Source organism: Heptranchias perlo, chromosome 4 (assembly GCF_035084215.1).
Source record: "Heptranchias perlo isolate sHepPer1 chromosome 4, sHepPer1.hap1, whole genome shotgun sequence".
Classification (NCBI taxonomy): domain Eukaryota; kingdom Metazoa; phylum Chordata; class Chondrichthyes; order Hexanchiformes; family Hexanchidae; genus Heptranchias; species Heptranchias perlo.
The window spans coordinates 105893876-105916807 of NC_090328.1; positions in this window are offsets into that span (position 1 = coordinate 105893876).

Genomic DNA, 22932 nt, shown 5'->3' on the forward strand with positions numbered 1-22932 from the left:
CCGCCTTTTACCGGACGCTCCCTCCGCTCGGCTCGGCTCCTCTCAGCTGTTCTCAGCGCTCTGAAATCCCGCCTTTTATCGGATGCTCCCTCCGCTCGGCTCGGCTCCTCTCAGCGCTCTGAAATCCCGCCTTTTATCGGACGCTCCCTCCGCTCGGCTCGGCTCCTCTCAGCTGTTCTCAGCGCTCTGAAATCCCGCCTTTTATCGGACGCTCCCTCCGCTCGGCTCGGAAGAAAATGATAATTCTCAAAAGCATCAATTGGAAGCATCGTTTTCAAAGTAAAGAGAGATTTACATTTATATAAGACCTTATGACATGATAAAACCCTTTAATTGTAGTGACAGTTGTTATGAAGTGGAGGTCTGACTGAGTGACCATTAAATCTCTTTGGTGGTGTTAGGTGAGGAGAGAGTACCCTGCTCATTCTCCAATAGTATCACCTGATCTTTAACATACACCTGAACCAGCAACCAGGCCTTAGGTTTAACATCTCATCCAAATAACAGCACTCCCTATTTGCTTAGGTTGTACACTCAAGCTCAGGATTGGGGCTTGGACCCATTGATTCAGAGGAAAGCATGCTACCAACTGAGCCAAGCTGACACCTTTAGCACTTACTTAAAGTGAACTTAGGCTGTAATTTGGTACCGATAGACAGCGGCGATAGACAAGCTAAAAAAATTGTAAACCAATGGCAGGAGGACAGGAATGTATACAAAAATTATTTGATGCTTGCATTTTACAGACTAATAGAAGGCCGTAGTTTACGATGGTGAACATGCTGAGCTCTATAAACATAACACTGAACTCTCTCTCCGCTGTCTCAACATTGGGTCTTAATCACTTCATTCCCCACCCCATTAAATGCCCAATAAATCGAAGCAGATATTATGGATCTCTGCTGACTTGAAATGATTCAGATTCTCCACAATCAGTTTATAGACACCTAAGCTCCAATTTTAACTCAGGGCGTAGGTGCGGTGTACAGAGGCTGAGGTGGGCGACAGACCGTCCGGCCTTTCGCAACATAAGGCCCGGGAGATTTTAACTACTGAGGCCCTATTTAAATAATAGAACTCTGACTCCTGCCCAAACCCAGTGGGAATTCCTACTGGGCCAGTGGAAGGGAACGGTCCCCGACATAAGGTAAGTGTTCAGGGGGGGTCCTGAGGTGATTGCAGTCTGGGGAGGGGGAGGAAAACCAAGGTAGGGCCAAGGTTTCTTTTTTGGGCATTCCTGCTCCTCTTGACACACAAGGAGACCTTAAAAAAAAATCAAAAATTTGTACTGGCCACAATCCTGTCTACCACTAGGTTTCACTGACAGGCCAGGCACTGAGCATCACTGCCACCAGTCATCGTACCTTGATATTTAAATACTAGTGAGGCCCTGGCTTGTGGGCATGAATGCATCGGGAATGCAGTATTAAGCAGCCATCTGCTATTTTAAACCTGTACCATTCCCGCTGGGCAAGGAGGGTTAAAAATCGGGCCTCTAGTCCTTCAATGGATGTAAGAAATACATTTTCTAGACCTAATCATAGCCATGTATCCCATCCTGCAAAGCTTTAGGTGCTGGGCTAAAAAGCAAAGCGCAGACCTTGCGTCTGTGAGAATGCAAAGGGAGCCAACATTCCACAGGAAATGATATGCCTGACATCAGGCATAGTGATTTAGAATATTGCAAAGACAATAAAACTGTGAACAGACACATTGAAGACCAATTGTCAGAAACAGATAACAAAAGGTCCCAAGGCATAATCAAAGACTCAGGACCTGGACACAGACTAATCCAAATGCAGGAAAGTGGCATTAGGCTGGGTGGCTCGTTTCTCAGCCGGCGCGGACACGATGGGCCGAATGGCCTCCTTCTGTGCCGTAAATTTTCTATGATTCTATGACTCTAATCCTGTTATGTTAATTGCAGGAGCTTTATTCAGATAATTCGGTAACCTGCATAATTGGCATATACAGGATGAGACATCTTAAATGTCTGCATCTGAACAATCAAAATGCACAGAAAGATAAGGGCATGTCCTTCTCCCATAAGATAGATCGAATTGACAACAGTTAACACCATAGAATGGATAAACATGTTTGGAACAATGGGCACCCTGAGGGAAGATATCTTGGACAGATGACATCATGGGACTAATATCGTTAAGCTACAGAAGCAAATATGCTTCAGAAAGGTATATAAACTGAAGCACTGCCCCACTAAGGTTAGAAGCAGCTTCTGGGGCAACAGAGGCCAACACACCCTACGATACCAGGCCTGATCAGCTTGAAATTTCCTAGGGACAGGTTGTACCATCCTTGTTTATTTGATATAACTGTATTAGAACGTTGTTATATAAATATTTGTTGTTTGGTATAACCCCATTAGAACATTGTTCTTGTGTCTATAATAAAGCTTGCATGTTCAGTCACACTTGGGCCCAAATCATTGTGGAAGTTATTATTAAGAAGGATTAACAATCCTTGGTACATTAATAACAGCACATTTCCAACAATGGAGGAAGGAGGCTTTCATGTCAACAGCTTAATGTGGCTTTGAGTTGAGATTCTAGCATGGACCGAACAGTAGTCTTCCAACACATCACAAAGTCCCTCAAGTGTCTAGAATATTTCTTTTTGTTTATGCACATACATCCTGCAATGTAAACAGGAAGAATATCTGAAACAGATGTGCTAGTCAACTATTTTCCACATCGATAATTGTTCAAAATGAAAAGCCTACGTGAAGGGCTAAGACCCATTGTACAAGACACCAAGGTTGAAAAGAGTACAAGAGATTGCAGGGTAAATTGCAGTTAGACGACACCAAGCTTGTGTTTGAGAATGCTATGCTATGAAGTCCAGTACTGAAATATACCCTTGACACAACCAAAATTCATTGCTTCAATGTAAAATTACTAAACACAAACATTTAGTTTTTATTTCAGCATGCTTCATGTGTACACGAATGTAGAATTCTGACCACTCCTACTGTAACAAACTAGAAAACAAATTCAGATAACTCTGATTGAACAGTAATCCATGTTTCAAAAGACCTCCTCCAAGGAATCACTCTTATGAATGATATTTCATTGCTTACAGTACCGTCTCCTGGTACCAACCAAATATACCAGGCTAATGAGAACCAATGTAGATTGGATTTCTTGCTCTTGATTTCTGGGAATAATTAATCCATTAGTACTTCTAGGGCAGGCATTGTCAATATGATTTTATACTTCTGTTTGTTGAGGACAGTTCAATAAAAAAACTATATATTAAAATAAACCAATTGATTTCTCTGCCATCTTTAGAATTTCTTCTAATGATTGGTCCAGTCAGTTGCTGTCGACATAAACACTACCTGACAAACCAATCAGGCTCCACTAATCTGTTGTAAAAGTGAAGCAGATACTGTAGAGAAAATCTATTGAGCAGTGAATAGTTTTAGGACTTTTACTAAAGCACTGATTGCCCCAATCGAATTAGATTCAGCTTGATCCCTCAGTCTTTTCAAGTTGTGGAACCATAAATATGTAAACATTAGGTTTTCATTTGTGTAATGTTAAAACCTTTCTTTATGCCACAATTATAAATTGTAGAGCCTATTTTTTTAAATGAATATATAAACACAGCAACCAATTGCACTGCTGGTTTCTAAAACTCAAATTTTGGTGGTATTTTGTGCACCAGATGAAGTGACATAGTTCTATTATGGAATTGCACTCAGCTGTGTTTCTAAATGCCCCTAAATGTTTTAAAAGGTGCACCTTACCTGTGTCTCTCAGTCACTTTTCATCTTATGCTTTAAACTGCTGACTGTGGAAAGCCAGAGAGCGGCCATTTTGTGCAGGTTCCTCCTGATGTGACATCACAATGACATTACCAGTGTGGGATGCTGTCCCTCGTCCAATAATGTCACAGAACAGCAACACTGAGGGTCATGTACAAGCAAACAAATATTTACCTTTATATCATTTAGGGTTATGTCACAATTCATGAAAGTGTGGCCCAGAATTTGCTGAAGCGGGGTAACTCGTGATGTGCCCCGTTTGTTAGATTTATTTCCTCATCCTTCAGCTTGAATATAATTTGCGCCTCAAATTTCTGGAAGTGCGAGCTGTAAAACGGCACAGCGAGGTCAACAGGGCATCTGGGACCTTGGTGAATGATGGGCCCAACAATCTATCTCCTTAACCCATGAGTTTTAAGGATAGAGAAACAAAACAAAGGAACAACAGAGAAGAAAATAGGGTGAATTAGAGTCAAATTAGATACAGAAAGAGAACTAAAGAGAGCGAAAGAAAGATTGGATTATGAGAGAGAGAAAAAGAGCCAGAAATGAAAAGTAAGAAGAAAAATTTTAAAATTTTAAATTTTAACTATCTGTTGAGGAACAATTTGCTACCTGTAGGAATGAGACTCTGCAGTTTCAATTGTTCCCTTTCTGGGTCGGGGGGATTGAGTGTCATTGCATGACCATAAATCAAGTCATGAAAAGGGTCTTTACGTCGTAAGTACCAGCCATAACTTTCTGCGATGAGTTTAATTGGTAATTAATTCGCAAATGCAGCAATTTCTTGACACTCACAGGGAGGTTGTCGATGAGCTCCTGTTTTCATGAAGCCAACGGCAGAGCAACGCAAATCATCCAGCAATTTGTGGCGATTCGCAACTCACAGGGTATTTCTTCCTCACCACAAATTGCTGAGTTTTTTACACAGTAGTAACGGCATGCACATTAAACTCGTTATTTTCCCAGCAAATTCTTCTTTCAACACAAAAATGCATAGGAAATCTAAAATGACATTTTGACACACTAACATTTTTTTTAAAATTAGTTTGTTTGGAAATGCAGAGGATCTGAGGCAGAACAATTGCCCCCAGTTCATTTACAAGCCATAAAACACTGATCAAGCAGCACGATCATTCAAACTCTGCCTCCCTTCACAATCTCAGCTGGTTGGCAAATTTATTTGGTTTAATAACCTGCTGCAAGCTGTGACATGATCGCTCTGTACTGACAAGCTAATCTGAAGCCATCATACCAATGCTTCTTACAGCCTTGGAATGCCTCAGCAGACAATAGTCATCGGCTCTGATTTTAACTCCCCCCGCCACGCAGAAAGCTAGCATGGGGGCAGTTAAACTGAGGGCAGGGACATATCCACTGTGATCCCGCTACCTTCCTGTCGTGTCCCGATGTTATCCTGTTCTTTTGAGCAGGTGAGCATGACACCCGCAGGAAGGCAGCATGGTCCTTCCTTAAATATGCAGATCGGGTCTCGATGATTGACTGCAATTTTAGACCAAGGCCTGAGCGAAGGAGCAGCAATGGCTTTCTCATCAGGCCAGACCTTCCGGGAGGCGGAAGTGGGTCAGAAGAGGCCCAGGCAGGTAAGTTTAAACATTTTAGGTTTTCTTGCGGGCCAGGAGGGGCAGGAATGCTCCTCCAGGCCTCACAAGGAAGCCTTGAGCCTCCCTTATCCTGGACTTCCTCCACCACCCCCCGCCGAATCGCCTTCACCCCCTCCCCCGATCGCCTTCACCCCACTTCCCTAATCGTCTTTAACACCACCTCTTGCCACTTAACTGACTATCGGGGAACAATCTCACAAGTCCCCGGCTGTGGCCTGCTGCCTGCAATCTTCCACTCCCACCCACCGGCCAGGGAGTGCACGCCCTATCTTTGGGCGAGACTCCAATGAAAGCTATGGTAATGAGACCGGCCGTTAAGATCAGCCGGGCCGCCATGTCCACAAGCTCTCCTGGAGCACCACTCACCATACCTGCTCCCTCTTTAAAACCTGGGCCATCTTATCTACAACTTTCTTTGCTACTCAAGCCCACCTCAGGAACTTCTGGCACTACATGAAGGCACGATTGGGCTATAATTGGCAGCAAACACAATGGGGTAGAAATATGTCTTGGGCAGTAGAGCAAAACGAGCAATACTGAACCGACAGCTCGATTTACACTCCGCCCGATTCGTTACCACCTGTTTTGTGTTACCAGCCATGCCAAATTTCTACCCCAATATTCCACAGTTGGCGTCCTCCTTCCTATGGATCCATAGGGGCTGATTTTCTTGATTACCCATGCCTGGGGGCTGAACAAATGCAGTGTGTTCATAACTTTGCCTGTCCAGACCTCAGTATGCCCAAATTTCAGTGAGCTGGATTATTTTGAATTGCCTATTCACTCCCCTAGTGCAGACTTATCTCTGGCGGGCCTGGTGCCTGGAACTGGGGGAGGAAAGTTAGTCTTTGCTGCAGGCCTTTTGGCGTCTGTCCAAAAATAGTAGCCAGAAGGCCTCCAGCCAATCCCTGGCCCAGTGTCCCTGATAAGCAGAGAAAGGTACTTGCCTGCAGGGCTGCCGCCTATACCCCTACAATCCTCTGATCGGGAAGGAGTTGGTGCAAGGCATTAAGGCTTATATTTTCTGGGCACTTCTCTAAATGGGCACCTGGCAGGTGACCCAAAAGGAAAATGAAACTGGAGGCCCGTCAATGAATACCCCCACCTCATTTGAATGAATGCTCTTATCCTGTGCCAGTTGCAGGTGCAGGTCTGCACCTCCTCAGGGAGAAGTTCCACAAATTCTGGACCAATGTCAAGTGGGGGGAGAGTAGAGTAGCTCAGCTTCGCAGGACTCCAGCCCTATTTCCTCTGCTTAACGCCCAGGAATAAATGTTCCTCGAGCGCTAATTACAGGGAAATCAGCCCCGTACAGTCCCACAGGTATGTGGCAGCAACATGTTCTCAAGTTCAAGAAGAACTGTACAGAAGTTGTGAAGATAAAAGGCACTCAGTCGATATTTATATAGCAGACTCTTGCATTGCAGTCCTATTATTTTATCATCACAAAAGAAAGTGATCAAAAAATGTATACATTTTTTAAAGATTACAGCAATGAAGAACATTCTTTCTCATTTTCATTCCCCATGTCTTCTGAATGCTGCAGTTACACTGGATGTACTGTTTGAGACCATCACCTGTTTTTTTAGTGCGGTGCCAGCGAGTTATACTGCTGGCTGCGCACCATTCTCAAATCAGAGGAAAGCACAACACACACACAAATACAAACATACGAAAAATGACAGACGGGATAGGAACTACTGGTCCATCCAGCCTGTCTCACACAGTTGTAATGCCATAAGCATCACAATATATACACTCCCCACCCTACCATATAATCTTCTGGTAGAGGCAAAAAAACAGATTAAAAACCCAGGCGAATTAGGGGGGAAAACTGTACAATTCCTCTCCTACCCCCTTAGGCAATCAAAACTAATCCAGGAGAGCACGCTGGGCTTGACGAAATGCTAACCAGGAGCTGAATGTTTTATTGTCACGACAGATTGAGCTCTTTGCTAATATTAGATGGATAAAGTCACTCCAGGAGACCTTCTGGGAATGTCATAAAATTTAATTTTAAAGTTTAAGGTGTTGATTTTGTAGCAGTTGAAGTTATACCTCAGCTTTTGTGGAGGCCGAGTAATATCAGAACCGCTCAAGGTGGTGTTACACACCAAGTCAAATCATGGACATTGTTCTGACTAAATGTCTCAAGCCAAAACCTATCTTCTCTCTTTTTGGATGCTTCTAGACCTACCATGTACTTTCCAACAGTGCCTCTTTATCCGCAAATTCACACCAGTCTCGCTGCATATCTTATTCTGCCGCATCTCTGAAACCATTTCACAATGATACAATTATACAGTGTTACAGCCCTGTAAGGCTACAGTTTTAAGTATGTCATTAAGAACACTAAGCTCTGAGATGAGGAGAACTTTTTTTTTAACGCAGCGAGTTGTAATGATCTGCAATGCACTACCTGAAAGGGTGATGGAAGCAGATTCAATAGTAACTTTCAAAAAGGAAATTGGATAAGTATTTAAAAAGGAAACATTTTCAGGGCTATGAAGAAAGAGCAGGGGAGTGGGACAAATTGGATAGCTCTTTCAAAGAGCTGGCACAGGTATGATGGGCTGAATGGCCTCCTGTGCAGTATGATTCTATGATATTGTTTTACAGTCATTGTGCCTTTCTAAAATAAACCGTATAAATTGCTGTTTTGTTTGTTCCAGTACAAAGTGTTTATGCTGAAGGGATTCGCAAAATTTCACATGTTCCCCCCACCCCGAAGATTTATTGGAGTTATTAAAGAAACCCTGGTGTGACTGTTTTAAAAAATCCAAGGTCTCTCAAAATGGCTGCAGTCAGACACATGGCCAAGGACCGGCAGATTTGAAATTGCATTTTTCAACAACTTGGCAGGTTTCGTGTCTAGACAGGTTTCTTTAAACAATGCAGCTGCTTTCTAGCCCTGAGGCAAGCTATCAACATGGCCGGTCAACACATCAAAATTCGAGCAGGAAGTGATCGCAGGACAAAAGGTGAACCATCAAGGTACATTCGGAACAATGGTAAAGCAGTTAGCAAACAGATCGATACCGGAAATGGCCATTAATGTAAATGGGCCAGAGATGGGGTCCTTTGTCTTACGTTTCGTGCTTAAAATCAAACAATGAAGCAAGCTGATAAGGTATGAAAAAACCTGTTACCAAGAGGGTATAACTGAAGCTGCCCAGTATATTTCTGGCTAGTAGTAGGAGTAGTAGCTGCTCTCTTCGCCTCTTGGCCCTGTCCTGTCTGTCTGCTAGCAACTAAGAAGGAAGCCATCCAGTAAACTTCGCAACCACATGTCGACGGCAGCAGCAGGCACAGGGGCCAGGCCTTTTCATCTGTTTTCACCGGTGAGCATTAATTTTCTGGCTGCCACAAGACAACCTAGCATAAGTGTAAGGTTGGGGGTTAAGGGATATTGCTAAACTTGTGATTTTAGAATTTTCCCTCGATGTGTCTGTTTCTTTCAACCCGATAAGTGTAAGACTGTATTACATCCATAGCGATTTCTTTATCTTCTGTATTATACTGTTTACCTTGTAGTTTTAGTTTTCTTATTAATAAACATTGGTTTTCCTTGTACCAATCCACTGGTCTGTTTGTCTGTCTTTGTTACCACTCGATAAGTCCTCAGCTCAGAATCAGGAAGGGGTAAGCGATTCGCAACCACACTGCGGGCAGGGCAGCTCAGGAAAAACATAACTGGCTGACCTATTATAAGCCCGAGAAACAGTAAAAAAAGAAACCCCTTACAATGCTGCATGGTGAGTATGAATGAAGAAAATTTTGAACCTGGCCCTATCCAAATTAAACTGGTTTTGGTTTATTTTCTGAAAATAGATTTGACCCAATATGGGTACTTTGGGGTTTGCTTGTCCGTTTGAAAAATATGGAGTATAATTTTAGCCCAGAGCCAGGAAGGGGGCGTCGAATTTTTTTTTTTATATTCGTTCATGGGATGTGGGCGTCGCTGGCGAGGCCAGCATTTATTGCCCATCCCTAATTGCCCTCAAGAAGGTGGTGGTGAGCCGCCTTCTTGAACCGCTGTAGTCCGTGTGGTGACGGTTCTCCCACAGTGCTGTTAGGAAGGCAGTTCCAGAATTTTGACCCGGAGACAATGAAGGAACGGCGATATATTTCCAAGTCGGGATGGTGTGTGCTTTGGAGGGGAACGTGCAGGTGGTGTTGTTCCCATGTGCCTGCTGCTCTTGTCCTTCTAGGTGGTAGAGGTCGCGGGTTTGGGAGGTGCTGTCGAAGAAGCCTTGGTGAGTTGCTGCAGTGCATCCTGTGGATGGTACACACTGCAGCCACAGTGCGCCGGTGGTGAAGGGAGTGAATGTTTAGGGTGGTGGATGGGGTGCCAATCAAGCGGGCTGCTTTATCTTGGATGGTGTCGAGCTTCTTGAGTGTTGTTGCAGCTGCACTCATCCAAGCAAGTGGAGAGTATTCCATCAACTCCTGACTTGTGCCTTGTAGATGGTGGAAAGGCTTTGGGGAGTCAAGAGGTGAGTCACTCGCCGCAGAATACCCAGCCTCTGACCTGCTCTCGTAGCCACAGTATTTATATGGCTGGTCCAGTTAAGTTTCTGGTCAATGGTGACCTCCAGGATGTTGATGGTGGGGGATTCGGTGATGGTAATGTCGTTGAATGTCACGGAGAGGTGGTTAGACTCTTTCTTGTTGGAGATGGTCATTACCTGACACTTATCTGGCGCGAATGTTACTTGCCACTTATCAGCCCAAGCCTGGATGTTGTCCAGGTCTTGCTGCATGCGGGCTCGGACTGCTTCATTATTTGAGGGGTTGCGAATGGAACTGAACACTGTGCAGTCATCAGCGAACATCCCCATTTCTGACCTTATGATGGAGGGAAGGTCATTGATGAAGCAGCTGAAGATGGTTGGGCCTAGGACACTGCCCTGAGGAACTCCTGCAGCAATGCCCTGGGGCTGAGATGATTGGCCTCCAACAACCACTACCATCTTCCTTTGTGCTAGGTATGACTCCAGCCAGGACAGGAAATTCAAAGGACGGGTTTCCCAGATGTCCTTACAATTTTAACTTAAGGACGTCATTTTCTCTTGATGGTTTCCCGCCCAATTGGCCAACATGATTGACAGGCTGGCCTCAGTCGGGTGGGAGAAGAGCAAGGAAGAGGTAAATGTTCAGTTAAGTCTTAGATTGAATGGATGGGCGGGGTGGGGGGGGCAGGGATGAGGGGACATCGGGGGCAACAGCAGGCATGGGGACATCGGGGGCATCTGTAGGCATGGGGCATCGGCGGGCATGGGGGTGTCACCGGGGGGAGTTAGTCATTCGAGGTCAGTCATTGGCAGGGAGGGGGGGAGTTGGTCATCGGCGGTCAATCATTGGGGGTCAGTCATCAGGGGGTTCAGTCATCGGGGGGACAGTCATCCCGGGGTCAGTCATCGGGGGGGAGTTAGGCATCAGAGGGGGGGGGTCAGTCATCGGGGGATCAGTCATGAGGGGTCAGTCGTCGGGTGGTTGATCACCGGGGGTCAGTCATCGAGGGTCAGTCATCGGGTGTCAGTCATCGGGGGTCAGTCACTGGGGGGGGGGGGGGGTTCAGTCATTAGGGGTCGGTCATTGGAGGGGGGAGTTAGTCATCGATAGTCAGTCATCAGGAGGGGTATCGCAGCTCATCGGGGGTGGGGAGTTAATGATTGAGAGTCAGTCATTGGGAGGTGGATCGGGGGTCATCGGGGTGGGGGGGAGGATTGGGAGTCAGTCACCTGGGGGGGGGGGTGGGATCGCAGGTCATCTTGGGGGTAGCAATCCCTTGTCAGGGGCACGATCATTGTGAGGGGGTTCACGATGGTTGGGGAGGGGCTCAACGATCTTTGGGGGGGGGGAGTTGCTGCAGGTAGGCTTGTTGGGCCTGGGGGAAGCACTCCTGCTCCTCCGGGCCCACAAGCTGTGATGTAAAGGCACTTACCTGCAGTTTCGGGCCTTCTCACCTTCTCTTACGTGGCGGGAGGGAGAAGGCCCCAGAATCCCAGCCCCCCGGGGTTAAAATCTTAAAACCTGAAAAAAAAGGAGGCCTGCAGCCTCCTTGAAAGGTTTTAGTCACCAACCCGGCTACTGAGAGCGGGTTGGTTGCCCACCCCTCATCCCGCCCCTGTGAAAACCGGAAATGGGCGGGTTGGGAGCGAGTTTGAAATTGCTGCAATTTTTAATGACCCCCCCGCCCCCAACAACCCACCCATTTTCCAGGCTAAAGTCATGCCCATTGTGTCGTCATGCAAAAAAAAAGTCATATCTCCAATGTTGTGGTAGTGTTCAATGAGTGGCTGCAATCTGAAGTGACAGCATCAAAGCAATCCATCGTGGGGAGATGATGTGGCTTGATAGTGCATCGACCCTCGATAATTTAGAGAGCGAGCTTTGTCATTGGTAAATGCTAAGTGAAGAACAGGCCCAACAAACATAACCATAATAGGGTTTCAGAAACAAATCACTATTTCAAACAATAACATTCATCTGGTTCGTGTTATATCTAATCTGATCCCAGGTAATGTGGTAGAAGGAGGACTGTGTGACCTGGAATTAGTTATGTTAACATGAATATCATGTCTGATATAGTCACAAGCAAAGTGACATGTCAGAAAGGAGTATGTAAAACTCCTCACAAACAGGATGGTCACAATATTCAAAGAAATGGCTGTAATAACAGTGTTTGGCTTCCATCTCATTTGAAAGGGAGTTTATAAAGAGTTGGACGGACCAAGCACAGTTTGAGCCAACAATTCAATGTGAGCTTATATATTGGACATTGGGCTGGGGCTGTTATGAGACTGGGACAAAGTCGAGATAGTGGCTATGTGATGGGAAGTCTTGGGATACAATTTCATGGTAGCATTCTTCCTCCGGGGGCAGGTTTTGCGTGGATGTCAATCCGCCCCCCCCAACATTAGGACCACGGTGGAATTTTAACCAGTGAGCGAGTGGAGCAGGAGAATAGGTTAAAATGCTATTGGGGTCTTAATGTCATTATAGGACCCCGATTTGCATCTAAAGAAAAAGGCCGAGTTCAAGCAGCGGGTGGGAATGGGGCGGAAATGAGGTGGTAAGTTTTTGGAGGCAATTTTAACTTCACAGCTTCCTGTTCCTACCAGGCAGAGCAGGCTAAAATTGCCCCTCTGGGTCAGAAAGTCATAGATTAAGTCCCACTCCAAAGACTTGAGCGTGCAATCTACATTGACACTTCAGTCACTACTGAGGGAGTGCTGTATTGTCAGAGGTGCCATCTTTCAGATGAGAGGCCCCGTCTGCCCTCTCAGTTGATGCATAAGATCCTATAGCGCTATTCGAAGAAGAGCAGGGGAGTTCTCCCCAGTATCCTTGTCAATATTTATCCCTCAACTAAGAGCAGGGGAGTTCTCCTGATATTCATCCCTCAACCAACACCAACAAAAACAGATTATCTGGCCATTCATATCATTGCTGTTTGTGGGATGGCACTGTGCACAAATCGCTTACAAAAACAACAGTGACTGCACTTCAAAAGTACTTAAATGCTTGTAAAACACTTTGGAACATCCTGAGGATGTGAAAGGCACTATATAAATGCAGGTTCTTTCTTTTCTCCCCATCATGCATTCTGATTATACAAAACATTAATTGTATGTCATTAAAATTTAAATGATAAATATTCATTTTAAATGGAATCTGAATCATTGCCTGGTTTCAGATCCCACCCTCCCAATTAAAATATAAATTTTCCCTTCTTTTAAATAATCCATGCTTTTCCCACAGCTCTGACCTGGAACTGAGCAAAGTGGAGATTGAATCTAAACTCACCTTCAGTACTGTGTATTGATGCTGCACCACTCAACACCACTGATCTGCCCGAACAGATTGCTTCAGGGATGGGCTGTTGTATTATATTCTCAAGTAAGGCAGGTAGACAGTGGGCCACACCAAAATCACCATGAAAAGCAAATCAATATCTGAAAAAATTAAATTCATCTGGTTTGTGTTCATTCTAATCACTAAGGCAAAATAAATGATTTATTGGTTTGCTTTTAAATCATTGTAAATTTGCAGCTCTGTTACATCTTTCCATCAAACCGAATGAGACACATTATGATCTGGGTACAGTAGCCCAGTGCTAATGGTATGACCTAGCAATCCAGAGTTCAAATCCCACCATGGCAAGTTGGGAAATTGAATTCATTAAAGCTGGTGAGTTATGTCTGACACTATTCAAAATAACCATGAAATCTGCTGGAGTGCCATAAATTCCGACTGGCTTTAAAATAAAAATTCTTACGGATGCTGGAAATCTGAAAAACAAAAAGCAGACAAAGCTGAAAATACTCAGCAGGTCAGGCAGCATCTGTGGAGAAACAGATACCAGTCAGTCAATGTATCAGGTCTAAGGACCCATCCTTAGATGACCTCTGTTTCTCCACAGATGCTGCCTGACCTGCTGAGTATTTCCAGGTTTTAAAATACTTTCAACTAGAATTAATCCTCTGCAAGGCAAGCCCAGACACAAGAATATTATCAGGTAGCCGTAACAGACTGGATTCAATGTGCAACCATAAATGATTCTTTTCACACTGATCCTAGGTGGAAATTATCCCATCATTAGGCTCAGACCAGATTTCATTAAAAAGTATGTTTGGGGGACAGACGTCATTAAAAAAAATTGGTGCACCTCTTTAGTTTGATTTTGAGCAATCCATCAAAATCCATCAAAATCCATCACTGCATTGGAAACAAATAGCATTAAATCACTTGCATGTACAGCTCTGCCAACTTTCCTCTCAACTCTGCTGTTCTTCTTTAACACAAGATCAGACGGGGCATTGAGCAAATGCTTTCATCCCCTCACACATGTTTGGAGAGGTTCCTACCATTCTCTCTATCACTCACCTGCATTTGACTTGCTTACAATAAATCTAAGCTTTCACATTTTCCTTTATTTCCTTTCAATTCCGTTTTCACTCTTTTCCCACTCATGAGCACATTGAATAGCGTCAATTTGTCTGGTAAAGTGGGTATAATAATAAGGGGACTTTGTTGTACAATGAGCATTTCATAGAGTTTTCCATGCAAAAGAAAGAATATTAATGTATGCACTGTCTGACAGGCTAACAGGCACAGATAAATGCTATGCATGCTAAAACTGTTCTAACACTGCCACCATATGGAATGAATAGAGCATAACACCTTCAGGCTAGGTATAGAAGGAAAAGAAATAACTTGCATTTATATAGCATCTTTCACAACCTCAGGACGTCCCAAAGCACTTCACAGCCAATTAAGTACTTTTCTTGAAGTGTAGTCACTGTTGTAAAGTGGCAGCCGATTTGCACGTAGCAAGGTCCCACAAACAGCAATGAGATGATGGCTCGATAATCTGTTTTTAGCAATGTTGGTGGAGGGATAAATATTAGCAAGAACACCAGGGAGAACTCCCCTGATCTTCTTCAAATAGTGCCATGGGATCTTTTATGTCCACCTGAGAGGGCAGATGGGGCTTCAGTTTAATGTCTCATCTGAAAGACAGCACCTCTGACATTGCAGTACTCCCCCAGTACTGCACTGAAGTGTCAGCCTGGACTACATGCTCAAGTCTTTGGAGTGGGGCTTGAACCCACAAACTTCTGACTCAGAGGCAAGAGTGCTACCACTGAGTCATGGCTAACACGGTATAAATGGCCTCGTACTTCAATCAGCACCACAGATACCTCAAGGGTCAAGCAACAAGATTGGAGTTCTTTTAAAATCACTTTCAAACCCCCTGATGTCTCATTGACTCATACTCTTGTGGCAGGGCTTCCCAAAGCCAACTCAAAGTGTCCATATTGGGTCAAATCTATTTTCAAATTTGGTACCAGCCCGTATCAATGAGAAAAATTCCATGTCAATCCTTGGTCTTCTAGCTGATCGCAGATAGGGTGGATGAGGCTGCAGCTATGGGTTAGGCAGGGTGAAAAAGATACAACAAGGGTTTCTGTCATCAATTGCTTTAGGAAAGCGTGTTTGCACTCAGTAAATACAGTTTCGGCTCAGCTTTGAGGTGCCCATAATCGAATAGCCCGCTGCAATCACTGACTAGGCCTAATGAAGAATGGACATCCAAGTTGGGATGGTGTGTGACTTGGAGGGGAAGGTGCAGGTGGTGTTGTTCCCATGTGCCTGCTGCTCTTGTCCTTCTAGGTGGTAGAGGTCGCAGGTTTGGGAGGTGCTGACGAAGAAGCCTTGGCGAGTTGCTGCAGTGCATCCTGTGGATAAGAACATAAGAACATAAGAAATAGGAGCAGGAGTAGGCCAATCGGCCCCTCGAGCCTGCTCCGCCATTCAATACAATCATGGCTGATCTGATCCTAACCTCAAATCTAAATTCATGTCCAATTTCCTGCCCGCTCCCTGTAATCCCTAATTCCCTTTACTTCTAGGAAACTGTCTATTTCTGTTTTAAATTTATTTAATGATGGAGCTTCCACAGCTTCCTGGGGCAGCAAATTCCACAGACCTACTACCCTCTGAGTGAAGATGTTTCTCCTCATCTCAGTTTTGAAAGAGCAGCCCCTTATTCAAAGATTATGCCCCCTAGTTCTAGTTTCAGATGGTACACACTGCAGCCACTGTGCACCGGTGGTGAAGGGAGTGAAGATTTAGGGTGGCGGATGGGGTACCAAACAAGTGGGCTGCTTTGTCTTGAATGGTGTCGAGCTTCTTGAGCGTTGTTGGAACAGCACTCATCCAGGCAAGTGAAGAGTATTCCATCACACTCTTGACTTGTGACTTGTAGATAGTGGAAAGGCTTTGGGAGTCAGGAGGTGAGCCACTCACCGCAGAATACCCAGCCTCTGGCCTGCTCTGTAGCCACAGTATTTATGTGGCTGGTTCAGTTAAGTTTCTGGTCAATTGTGACCCCCAGGATGTTGATGGTGGGGGATTTGGTGATGGTAATGCCATTGAATATCAAGGGGAGGTGGTTAGACTCTCTCTTATTGGAGATGGTCATTTCCTGGCACTTGTCTGGTGCGAATGTTACTTGCCACTTATTAGCCCAAGCATGGATGTTGTCCAGGTCTTGCTCTATGCGGTCATGGACTGCTTCATTACCTGAGGGGTTGCGAATGGAACTGAGCGCTGTAATGAGGCCTGAAGCCGAGTGGTCCTGGCGGAACCCAAATTGAGCATCGTTGAGCAGGTTATTGGTGAGTAAGTGCTGCTTGATAGCACTGTCAATTGGGTGAAGGACGGCCCCGGCCTCAAATCAGCCCCTTCAACTGAGAATAAAATAAAATAATTTTTATGTTCCGATTGCTATAATTTGGCAGAAAAGTTATGGACAGTTTCTCCTCCAATACTTTGAAGAATTACACAAGAATTTTAGGTCTCATACTGGGGGGAAAACAAAATCATGAAACTTTGTGCACAGAGGAAATCTTCCCCCACTGTTCTTATGAAGTCTTTTGCAAAGTATTTTCTCACATTCAACAACAAGGAATGATGATGAATTGATGTCCCTGTGAGCGATGCTGCAAATGACTTTTCTGTCAGTTTTTTTAAAAATTAGTCATATTTAAAAATTTTGCACCTGAGCTACTAGGGCTCCAAGACAATAGGTCAGCAACCGAGTTGTCAGAGAACTGAGTCGGCCCATAAACTCCTGGCTTTAAGAGAGATGTAAAAAAAGCATCTTTTAAAAACACTTTTCAAACCAACTGACCTGGTCGTGTTGGCCAATCGCACGGCACACTGGGATCATATCATATGCTCCGAAGGCAAAGAAAACCATTTGAAAGAAATAAAAAAAACCTCAGCATACTCTTTTGTATTTAACAGCTCCAGTTTTTAGAAGCTCATCTGCCTCAAAGAAAAATATTGCAATACTCTGTTAAGAGTTACATGTAGCAACCTTGTTTTCAGACTATCCCTATTCCAGTTATAAAATGGACTCCCTTACAGTATGCATTTAATTATAACTCAACGATAACAGCTTTAGGCTGTAATTTTTCTGCATTTATTCCCCCCAACTAAGAATTATACATCACAGAAGGAGGCCACTTGGCCCATCGTGTCTGTGCCAGCTCTTTGAAAGAACTATCTAATTAGTCTCACTCCCCTGCTGCTTCCCCATAGTCCAGTAAGTTTTTCCTTTTCAAGTATATACCCAATTCCCAAGTATATATCCCTCTCTCATAAAATCACTTTGGCTGGGATTTCCCACTTTGTTGGACACCAGCATGAAGTTGGCGTGGCAGGATTTGTGCCTGGAATTTTGGTTGCCACTGGTCCCGGAAGATTTTCCAGGGTCAGCCTAATTAGTGTTAATTTTTGGCAGGGTCCCGGGGAACAGTGTGAGGAAGAGGAAAATGGCTACTGCAGTGAAGCAGGACTGGCTGCCTATGGGGTGACTGAAGAAAGGAGGGAGCAACTTTTGAAACAAATTTTAAATTCACATGGTAAGGGAATGCAACTGATTGCCCTTTGATCAATTTAACTCAGTGAAAGGGAACTATTTAAAATTTAAATCCCCTTCCGCACACCAACGCATCACTGAATGCCAGTCATATGCTGGTCTTCCTTGCGCCCATTGTTGCTATGGCGATAAATGAGACAGGTGACATAATTCTGTCATTATAGTCCATCTTGAGTAAACACGCCCATGTTTAATATTTTGCTTGAATATCAATAGATTATAATTGTAGACTGGTAGTTTGCTCTCACACTATTTTTGAAGTGTTTGTAATATAAATAAGACGTTCCAAAAAATAATCCTTCCATTTTTTTTATTAATCATTCTCAGGAAGTGGTCTTCGCTGAAAAGGCCAGCATTTCCTAACCCTACTTGTCCTCGGAAGGTGATGGTGGACCTTTGTCTGAATCACTAGCAGTTTGATACAACTGAGTGGCTTGTTGAGCCACTTCAGAGGGCAGTTAGAGTCAAGAGTTGGTGTAGGACTGGATCACGTATAGGCCAGACCAGATAAGGACAGAAGGTTTCCTTCCCTAACGGATATTAGTGAACCAGGGGGTTTATTTGACAATTTGACAGCTTCATGGTCACTTTTACTGATACCAGCCTTTTTTCATTTCCAGGTTTTTTTAAACCGAATTCAAATTCTCAAGGTGTCACGGTGGGATTTGAACTTATGTTCTACTGGATTATTTGTCTAGGCCTCTGGATCACTAGTCCAGTAACATAAACCACTACAACTACCATACCGTCAAGCTGTCAGTGCAGGATCTGTTCATTGACTCTCCCACACCATGAGTTCCCAAACTACAGCTGAAGGCTTGGAAATTCTGCGGGGGGATCATCCGGTCTCCCACCCTAACTTTGGCCATTTTCAGATCTTCACTGGGGTTCTCCCGTCGGCGTTAGGGTGGGAGACCCCTGTGGAATTTCAGGGCCACAATGACTGCAAAGGCCTGCAAGGTCCCCTATGGAAAGGGAGGTAAAACTGGAGAGTGAACCTGCTCCATTGGCCAGTAATAAAGAAGCACTGGTCAAAGCTAGTGGGCCAATACCAGCTCATGATCTTGGCATGGAAATGATACATGGAGTTATTTGGTGGGGCAGGAGAGCTTGGAGCTAGAGTTGGGAGAGTTTTAGAAACCAACAAAGGATGACCAAAACATTGATAAAAAGGGAGAAAATAGAATGTGAAAGTAAACTAGCAAGAAATATAAAAACGGATTGTCAGAGCTTCTACAAGTATGTAAAAAGGAAGAGTGTAGCAAAAGTAATCGTTGGTCCCTTAAAAGCTGAGACTGGAGAAATTAGAATGGGGAATCAGGAAATGGCAGAGATGTTAAACAAACATTTGGTATCTATTGAAGGGTTCTCAAAATTCCCACATTTTTTTTCCATATCATCAACAAGGATATAACTTTTGACATGCCCGGGCTTGTTGGGTGCAGTGTGGATTGTTCCTGAAAACCAGACAATGAGAGAAGACAGAATACGCATTCTTCCCTTTAAAACAATCAACCCAGAGAAAGACTTCAGCTTACACGAACCTAAAGCCCATCAAAACCTTGCATAAATTATCGCTACTAGCTACTAAAAGCAGGAAGGTAGCAATCAATGCAATTATGCAAACCCATCAATACAATGGCTTTCAGTTCAAGACTAGTTACGGGGACAGGAAGCCAACAATCACCTGAAGAAGCCCACCATAATCAGACAAAGAACTAACCTTGTTTTGGATTCAGATAAGAAATTCGAAAAACAGTATAACTGGGCCACCAGTTAAGAAGCACAGGGGGTTGGTTTTGGAGCAGGTTCTAAGCAGTTCAGTTTTAAACAGCAGTTTTGGAGCAGCAACAAGGCAACCGCAGCCCTCCACGAAGATCGCCCAACCACAACTGCGCCTTACCGCACCAACAGACTCTATCCAACTGAAGAACCTCCGCAGATTCCACAGACCAGGACCACGTGGGGACGGCAGGGCCCAGAGGACACAAAGAGCGTACCCCAAAACTGCAACCGGCTTACCTGGCTGGATTTCGAACTGTCAAGGAACCCTGGTTTTGGTGAGCATGATCCCTGACCTCTCCTAGTTCAATTTAGTTAGGTTTTGGGGGTGGGACAAGGGTAAGGGGATTAGTAGGGTGATTTTCCCTCGTTATGCCGTGTGTTCCCCATTCTTAACTAAGTGTACTTTGTATGTCTGCATAATCTCAGTGTTATCCTAATGTTATAAGTTCATTTGTGACTTCAATAAACCCAGTTTCTTTTCTTGTACCAAAACCAGTTGTCTGCTGCACTTTGTCACAACCCCCAAATAAGTCCAAGGTCTAGAACCCAGGGAGTGGGAGCGATTCGGACCGCTCAGTAGTCAGAGGTGAAGCTGACACACCACCACCACCCCCTACACTATCTTCACAGTAGAAGACACAAAAAGCATACCAAAAATAATGGGGAACCAAGGGGTAAATGAGAGTGAGGAACTTAAAACAATTAAAATCACTAGAGAAAAAGTACTGGAGAAACCAATGGGACTAAAAGCCAATAAATCCCCTGGACCTGATGGCCTACATCCGAGGGTTCTAAAAGAGGTGGCTGCAGAGATAGTGGATGCATTGGTTGTGATCTTCCAAAATTCTCTTGATTCTGGAACGGTCCCAGTGGATTGGAAGGTAGCAAATGTTACTCCGCTAATGAAGAAGGGAGGGTTGGAGAAAACAGGGAGCTACAGGCCAGTTAGGCTGACATCGGTTGTCGGGAAAATGCTGGAATTCATTATTAAGGAAGTGGTAACAGGGCACTTAGAAAATCGTAATATGATTAGGCAGAGTCAACATGGTTTCCTGAAAGGGAAATCGTGTTTGACAAATGTATTAGAGTTTTTTGAGGATGTAACTAGCAGGGTAGATAGAGGGGAGCCAGTGGATGTAGTATATTTGGATTTTCAAAAGGCATTCGATAAGGTGCCACATAAAAGGTTGTTACACAAGATTAGGGCTCATGGGGTTGGGAGTAATACATCAGCTTAGATAAAGGATTGGTTAAAGGATAGAAAACAGAGAGTAGAGATAAACGGGTCATTCTCAGGTTGGCAGGCTGTAACTAGTGGGGTGCCGCAAGGATCGGTGCTTGGACCTCAGCTATTTACGATCTATATCAACGACTTGGATGAAGGGACTGAGCGTAATGTATCCAACTTTGGTAGGAAGAATATAAAAATAGAATATTTTTTAAACGTGAGATACTATTAAATGTTGGTGTTGAGAGAGACTTGGGTGTCCTCGTACAAGAAACACAAAAAGTTAGTATACAGGTACAGCAAGCAATTAGGAAGGCAAATGACATGTTGGCCTTTATTGCAAGCGGGTTGGAGTACAAGAGTAAGGAAGTCTTGCTATGGTTGTACAGGGCATCGGTGAGACCTCGCCTGGAGTACTGCATACAGTTTTGGTCTCCTTATCTAAGGAAGGATATACTTGCCTTAGAGGCAGTGCAACGAAGGTTCACTAGATTAATTCCTGGGATGAGAGGGTTGTCCTTGGAGGAGAGGTTGGGTAGACTGGGGCTATACTCTCTGGAGTTTAGAAGAATGAGAGATGACCTCATTGAAACATATAATATTATGAGGAGGTTTGACAGGGTTGATGCTGAGAGATTGTTTCCCCTGGGTGGAGAGTCTAGAACTAGGGGGCATAATCTCAGGATACGGGGTCGGCCATTCAAGACTGTGATGAGGAGGAGTTTTTTAACGCAGAGGGTTGTGAATCTTTGGAATTCTCTACCCCAGAGGGCTGTGGATGCTGAGTCATTGAATATATTCAAGGCTGAGATCGATAGATTTTTGGACTCTAGGGGAATCAAGGGATATGGGGATTGGGCGGGAAAGTGGAGTTGAGGTTGAAGATCAGCCATGATCTGACTGAATGGCAGAGCAGGCTCAAGGGGTCGTATGGTCCACTCCTGCTCCTATTTCCTATTTCTTCGATGGCAAGGAAGAACAATAATTTGTGTGGGCTGGGGGGAAGGAGAGAGGGGGCACTTCCATATACAATACATTGACTTGTTATAAGGCATTGAATTTCACTAGCTAGATTACAAACTAAATGAAGATCAGTCCAATTCACACTGAATGGATTTCAATTAATGTTGCAGTAGCCATTTGGTATGTCAAATCAAACACTGAGACCTTGTTGATTAAAGCAGTCAATGTAGATATTACATTCAATATAGATTCATCACACAGTGAAAGGTGAGTATATTAGATATTTTAAAACTTTGCAATTTTATTGGAATACATCACATCAGACGTGCGTTCTGCAGTATTTTATTAAACATGACAAGTGAAGACATTTGCCAAAGAAAAGATTATGCGTTTGATAATTGCTTCTTCAGAAACCTCCTGAGGGCCGTATCCAGGGGTACGAAACATCACATAGGGATGTGACAGTCAAGGCTAGCTGTCATCCAGGAAGAAGGCTGGAGATGCACAATGTTTCAGACACTCGGGGTTAGAAAAGGGGGGGAAAATAGGCATAAAACAATATCATTGTCTGCCAACATCTCTTGCCTGTGAAACATTGCATACACTGCTTTCCATAATCTTTTGCTACTATTTTCACTTTCACTCGACTAACGGTTTTCCTTTGCTTCGTGAGATATTCATGCATTTTACGTGAAAGCACAGCTACATTAATGCCACGGCCTGATTGGTGACATCTCTACTGGTGGTTTCATGCCGTAGCATTAAAGAGAATTCAATACTTCACATTCGCTTCAACTCGCAACTTTGGGACCCAAGCTGCTGGCACGTCCATTACTATGGATTTCATAACAGAATAACAGCGAACCTCACGCATGTAAAGAAAGAATAAAGAACTTGCATTTACATAGTGCCTTTCATGATCTCAGGATGACCCAAAGCTGGTGTCAGCCATGCCTCAGTTAGTAGCTTCTTGCCTCTCAGTCAGGAGGTTGTGGGTTCAAGCCCAGATCTAGAGACTTGAGCCCATAATCTAGGCTGACACTCATGTGCAGTACTGAGGGAGTGCTGCACCGTCAGAGGTGCTGTC